The sequence below is a fragment of the Phyllostomus hastatus genome, unplaced genomic scaffold (genome assembly GCF_019186645.2).
Source record: "Phyllostomus hastatus isolate PE091 unplaced genomic scaffold, TTU_PhHast_1.1 phas_scaffold_501, whole genome shotgun sequence".
NCBI classification, from domain to species: Eukaryota; Metazoa; Chordata; class Mammalia; order Chiroptera; family Phyllostomidae; genus Phyllostomus; species Phyllostomus hastatus.
This window is the reverse complement of record NW_025334033.1, coordinates 910,013-917,500: the sequence shown is the minus strand read 5'-3', so window position 1 is coordinate 917,500 and position 7,488 is coordinate 910,013.

The following is a 7,488-nucleotide window of genomic DNA, read 5'->3' as shown; positions in this document are numbered from 1 at the left end:
AAAGGTGCAGTCTTTGCCCTCTAAATCACATAATCTGGAGTGGAAGACAAATTCAGTAGCTGTGTATGTACAATGAGATAAGTTAAGTTCTGTGATAGAAATATTTGTTGAGTGTTTGGGAGGTACAGAGGAGGAGGATGTAAATCGGTTTGTGTTAGAAGCAGAGCTCAGAGAAAATTTACAAGAAATGATACTTTGAATTGACTTTTTCTTGTTACTTACTATTATAAAAATTTTAATTTAGACTGCACAGCTAGTTGTATAGTTTAATGGATGTTGATAAATGCATATATATCCATGTAAATACCACCCCAATTAAGATATAAATCTTTCTGTTCTCCTTTTCGACAATACCCCACCCCCTCTCACCACCTCCCAGGCAAGCAGATGAACTGCCTTTGGTCTCTACATTTACAATAGCAGGAAGGAGAGGAAAGTCAATTCTGTGGAGGGAACAGTGTGCAAAGGTGCGGACATGTGAGAATTTTTTTTTTTTAATGCGGTGTTAAAATCTGGGGAAGAAGGTGGGAAGAGATTTGCCACAGTTTTGTCCTTTCTAAATTCAGAACCCCAAACCCTAACTTTGCTTTTGTGGAATTAAGCCTCTCTCTCAAAGGAAAAGTTTAATCCTTCCTTAAGATATAGAGTTACATATATCTCTACCAATTTCATACATGTTTCATACCAATTTTTAAAAAAGGACTCTTGTTTTCATTTTTTAGAAATCTTGTTCACATAAGCTAGTGAACAGAAACTAAAATTTTATTTAACTAAGAAAGATCTTGTAACTGTTTCCTACTGTAAATATAGTCATAGATGAGAACATCGAAAAAAAGCAGATTCATGCAACCCCAAGAAGTGAACCAATTCTGCTGAGTAAGAGTTAGGCCCTCTGACCACAGCCCTGTGCTTGTACCCATGATTTTTAAACATTTGCATTTGTCTAAGATCACAACATTTATAAGAAATCTGTAAGCTTATATATGATTAATTGTGCCCTTTAATTTTCATTGGGTAAATATAAAACATGACCACTGACATTACACAATTTTAAGCAAGAAAAACCCTCTATTTAGTTAGGCAAAGAAAGACAATCATGGCAGACGTTCTTGATTCAGGGATGAGTCATGGAGAAGCCTCACAATGTTGTTCCAAGAGTGATGAACATGTACAATGCCCAGGGCAAAGAAGGTAATAGGACTGTGGAAGCAAAAGGGGCCACATATTCACCTGACAAGCTCAGGGGAGGTCTGTGAGGCAACCTTGCAAACTCAGAGACCTAAAGTAACTACAAATGATTGTCTAAAATTAAAGTTTATTAACTAAGAATAGTTCATGGCAAGCAGTCCTGTCCTAGGCTAGTATTTTTTCCTAACAAAAGTCAATCTGTACTTTAACTAAGCCTGTCTACTATCGTGTTACATCATTATATAATAACATACCTTTGGAATATCAAGGTAACTTCCCTTATTCCCAAACCCCTGGGCACAAGCTAGACCACAAATTCCCTCATCGTTGTTGTTATCGTGTTAATTGTTGACTGTTAACTATCCCTTACCCACCTATGTAAAAGAAGTATGTATTTGTCATTTCACCTTTTCCTATCCCAGAGGTTACCCTGCTTTGCTTCCTCCTGCCTCCCTAATCTACCACCAATGGACTTCATGTAACCCCCTTATGGCTCCTCCTTTGATTCTAATGTATAAAATAATGTGCTAAACTCTCATTCTCTGGAGCATTTCTTAATCCATTGAGATATTGCTTCCCAGCAACTGTCATCAGATTGGCTCAAATAGACTCACCAAAAATTCTCTACAGGTTTGAAGGTTTCTTAGGTTGACAGGATCTTCTGTGGCTTGACAAGAGCTGCCTCTCCCAATACTCCCTTGGTGTTCAGTCCTCATTCTCTGTATAGCAGGGAAAATCCTCCATGTCCCACCAAAAACTATAAGACGTTGTTTTAACTGACTGCTCTGCCTGCAGCAATCAAGAACTGAATCTCTATACCCCACTTGCCTACCAAGGCATTTCACTGGAGGAAATCTCCAAGGTGATCAAGGAGGTAATCTCTTTGGATTTGCAGACAGGCACCATAATTCTTGAAGAAGTGACAGGGTTCCTGACTGTTACTGCAGACAGGAAGGGAGCACCAGGAAGTATCTCTGTAAGAACCCCTCCACCCCCCACTCTACCTCTATCCCCACTTGAGCAGGAAGCAGGGATGGTCCTTGAGACAGAAGTCCACCATTCTTCCAGGTCAGGGCACCTTAATAAACCTTTCTGCACCAGCACCTGTCGCACGAGTTTGGCTTTTGTTGTGGCAGGTCAATGAACCTATGGTTGGGTTACATGACTTTTTTTCCAGGGCAGGAAAATCAAATCAAACTTTGAATCATAGGTGATACTATGTTGGTGTGTGCAGACACTGAGTATGTAGTATAGTGCTTAGAAAGCCTGGGTCAGTTATATAACCTTGCAGAGTCAGTGACCAGTTTGGCAAATTAGGGTTTATTATTATCATCATTTTTATTAACATCTTCATTATTGTTATTACTTTCCAGGAGACAGGCCTTGGGCAAAAGTGCCAACAGCTTTCTCATCTCCTCCCCCATTGCTGTTTCTCCTCTGTTGTTATTCTCTGGTGGTATTCCTAGCTCTGTACCTTTTCCTAGAATCTGTTCCCTTATCCTCACCCGGTCACAGTTCAGCAAGTTCACACCTATTCCCTATATGGACTGACTTCTTCTATTTTAATCATAGACAGCTGTTGTACTAAAAGGAATTTAAAATGCTCAAAGGAGAATTCCAAGAAGCCAGGGCAACCATCATGGTCATCATGTTTTTTTACATCATGGGTATGATTTTTTTGTCTCTCAGGTACAGCGCTTGGCTTCTGGGGTTAGCTTACCACTTTTCTATCAGGACAAATAAACCTTAAACTATTAAATCTTACCTACATTCCACCTATCTCCTACACCTGTCTCAGGATATTACATCAATCTTTCTCAATGTCCCAGCCACAAACTGCCCTTAGGGAACTTTGTTGACCTGTCTGACTCCAGGAGGTCCCAAGAACCCTTCTTCTACAACCCTTGAACAATGCAGGGATTAAGAGTACAGACCCACATGCAGGCGAAAATTCAGTATAATTTTTGACTCCCCCAAAACGTAATTACTGATAGCAAACTGTTGACTGGAAGCCTTATGAATAACATGAACAGTCACTTAAGACATATGTTGTGTGTGACATGAATGATATACTGTATTATTACAATAAAATAAGCTAGAGAAAAGAAAATGTTATTAAAAAAATCATAAGGGAGTCCCAAACAAGATGGATGCAAAGAGGCCCACTCCAAGACACATCATAATTAAAATGCCAAAGGTTAAAGATAAAGAGAGAATCTTAAAAGCAGCAAGAAAAAGCAGAGAGTTACCTATAGGGACGTTCCTATAAGACTGTCAGCTCATTTCTCAAAAGAGACTTTGCAGGCTAGTAGGGACTGGCAAGAAGTATTCAAAGTGATGAAAAGCAACAACTTACACCCAAGATTGCTCTACCCAGCAAAGCTACCATTTAGAATCGAACAGTGAATAAAGTACTTCCCAAACAAGGCAAAGCTAAAGCAGTTCATCCTCAGCAAGCCATTATTATATGAAATATTAAAGGGGTTTATTTTAAAAAGAAGAATATCAAAACTATGAACAATAAAATGGCAATAAATACATATCTATCAATAATTGAATCTAAAAAACAAACTAAGCAAGCAAGAAGAACAGAGGCAGAATCTTGGCTACAGAGAGCATTTTGATAGTTGCCAGGTAAGAGGTGGTGTAGGAGAATGGGTGAAGAGGTGAGGGGATTAAGAACTACAAATAGGTAGCCATAGGGCTGTAAACTACAGTATAAGAAATGGGGTAGCCAAAAACCTTATATGTATGACCCATGGACATAAACAATGGTGTGGGGATTGCCCGAGAGAGTGTGGAGGGGTGCTGGGTAGAGGGGGGCAAAAGGGGTAAAATTAGGAGAACTGTAACAACATAATCAACAAAATATAATTTAAAGAAAAAAGAAAATCATAAGGAAGAGAAAATACATTTACAGTATTTATTTTTAAAAAGTTGTGTATAAGTGGACTGGTACAGTTCAAACCCTTGTTCAAAGGTCAATTGAAGTTTTAGACTCAGCAAACAACATAAAAAATGGGCATGTTTCAGTGTGCTATGGCCCATTCGAAGCTCTTCTGTTGAACAATTTGACCCATAGTAGGGATCTTAGGAGTGTTTTTAGTTGCTTTTTTGCTTGTCTGTGTTTTTATTTTCCCTCAACTTTTTATTTTTCAAAATTTTAATCTTAATGTGGAAATAAATTAAGACCAACTAAAGGAGAACAAATAAAGGCTATTTATTTAGAGCTTATTGTAGCAAGGCAGTCAGCCATGATCACTCGAGTTTTGGCAGCCACTCACAGGTAGACAGAAGAGTGGGAAAGCTTTAGAGTAAAAGAGATGAAAGGCTTCAACTGATTGGAGGTTGTTGGTCTGGTAAAGCTTTTAGGGCTAATTAGAAGCCAGGCATCCTATGTCACTGATTAGGGATGCATATTTAGCTTTCTCTGATGGATCCTAAGTAGAAAATATTAGGAAAGTTATTAGTTACGAATCAAGTCCTGGCCATTTGGGGTTGATTTCTACAGGGGTTATTATTTGGCTTCCTGGGCTGTTACTAGAGACAGTGTTCTGAGTTCCTGTAAATCTTACTTAAAGTTAATAGGCTGGTGTCCTGGGTAGACAAAGAGTTGGTTTACTGAGCTGGTTGCTGCAGGTTGTGGGTCAGAGTCCTATTGTTATATACGGTCTGGCCATTGTCCATTTGTATATTCAATCTCTCACTAGAGAAAAGTTGAAAAAAGTACAATAATGCCCATATACTCCTTATTTAGAATAATTATTAATATTTGTCACATTCTCTACTTGTGTTGCCACCTAACCATAGAGTATGTGTGTGTGCACATTTTTCTATGTATTTATTGTATGTATGACAAAAGAAGATCTTTTATTTAACTGCAAGTTTCCAACAAACAAGGATAATAACCTTGTCTCATATCTCATATCTTGACCCTTCAAACCTAAATACTTCAACATGCGCCTCCTGAAATAAGAACTAAGAATAAAAGAATAATGTCAGCCCTGACAGGTGTGACTCGGTTGGGGGTAGTCCTGGGAACCTGGGGGTTTGATTCCTGGTCAGGGCACACACCCAGGTTGCCCAATTGATGTTTCTCTCCCTCTCTTTCTCCTTCCCTTACCCTCTCCCTAAAAATAAATAAAATCTTTTTAAAAAAAGAATAACTTCAGTACTATATCACACCTGAGAACATTTACAATAAATTTCATGTAATCTAATAGACATACATATTTCAAATTTCCTCAATTGGCTTCTGTTTTAAAAAATCTGGATTCAAACAATGTTTCTCGTTGCATTCATTTTTAGTTTCTCTTTAGTCTCTTTTAACCTAGAAAATTTCCCTCCTCTCAGCCCTTCTTTTTCATGGCATTTTCTTATAACAAGTCTCACATTTTGAATTTGTCTGCTTCCTCATATTAGATTTCATTCATTTGGTTATTTTCATAAAATATTAAATATTTTTCACAGTCTGAAGAACCCAATAATTTTTTTAGTATAAATTGTCTAGGCTCTTGGTAGGCTTGGATTTTAGTAACCCAAGAAGAAAGAATGAAGGTTAATGAGTCTTCTATCTATTTTCACAGAAGTGCACTATTTACCATTCAAAGAACTTTTATTCACAAAGGAGGCCTTCTTGATTTCTTTGGGTGGCAACCCTGTAATTTTCAATTTGTTGACTATGAAGTAACTTAAAAGGTCAGGGATTTATATTTCAGAAAAGTAGGAACAATTATTAGAGTCCAATCAATTGTTTAGTTTGACAATATTCAAGGACATCTATACATAATCAGATGGATTTCTAAGGTACATGGATTATTTACCTAAAATATCAGAGTATATAGTTTTGCAAAACTTTAGCCAAAAAAAAGTACTTGCCTCATTTGTGCTTTCTCAAATTTATTTTCTTCAGTTTTTACAGATTATGTACCTTTGGGAAACTGAGGCTTTATTCACTCTGGTGATTATCAGTTACTACTTGTATTGCCACTTAACCATACTGTGTGTGTTTATGTGTATGTGTTCATTCTTCTAAGTTTATTGTATATTGTGTGTATTACAAAAGGAGATGACTATTTTCTTTTATTCAACTGCAAGCTTCCAATGACCAGGGATATTAACCTTGTTTGTTTTCTCCCCAAGCATGACCAAATGGTGAGCACTTATTTGGTCAGTATGAAGTTGGTTGTGTGCTATCCTCAAAAGCCAAAGATGATCCTATTTCACAATCCCAAAAGGTCTTCTAACAGATGCTCCCCACTAACCAAACCCTACCTGCCTGGATCCATTATAAACACTTTTGTGATCTCATTGAGAAGCTGGCCAAGATTTGAACCAAGAAATGTTTGTTGAATGTTTATGTTAGAAAATTTGTAAGTATCAGTACATCATAGTACTTTGGATGACTGTGATGATCAGTGTGATACACATATAAGACCATATAGGAACCAAATATTTAAATAGGAGTTCAATAAATGCTGAAAGAACTACCTGATACACCCATCAAAAGGAACATATTATTTACTAGCATTTAATTTTCAGCAAAATTTTTATAACGCATGCAGAAGGGGACCTCAGGCCAATACCTTAATGGCTCTCTACTGAAGCTAGGGACAGATGTTTACATTGCAATGTAGTACAAGTCTTCTGTTGACCCAGAAAGATTCTGGTGGAAACTTTCAAATGCCCTAAGCTGAGGGCAAACAGAGCAGTTGGGGAGCTTATTAAGATTCTGATTTGATAGGCCTGAGATTCTTCATTTCTAATAACTTATCAGGAGATGCTGGTCTTTGTATCATACTTTGAACAACAAGGCCTTAAAGTAAATCCCTGCTTTTGTATAAATGTCCATCATCTGGACTATTAACAAGATGTAGATAGCAGGGAATTCAAGGTTCATTCCTTTAGCAATATTGAAGAATGCTTGAGCCTATAATACTAGCATTCTGAACTGAAGACTGAAGGAATAGGCATGTACCAGACAAACACAATGCATTGACCTGTATTAGGCATCTTTCCAAAGGGACAGTCATCTGTTTGCTTAGGTTACTGGAAAATTAAGTATTTGGCAAAGTTGGCAGTCTGCTAAGAAAGCTAGGATACATGGCTTGCTGGTTCCAGGCACTTATTATTTGAACTGTGCAATCCAACAGGTGATCCACTTCTAGACTAAGGATCCTCCCACCATTGAAGGATCCAGTGAGCTCAAGGTGGCAATAAGTGTTCAAGCAACTTCTGGTAATTGAATGGGGAAACCATATCCACTGGTTAGTAAAGGAACTTCAGACCCTTTTCACGAAG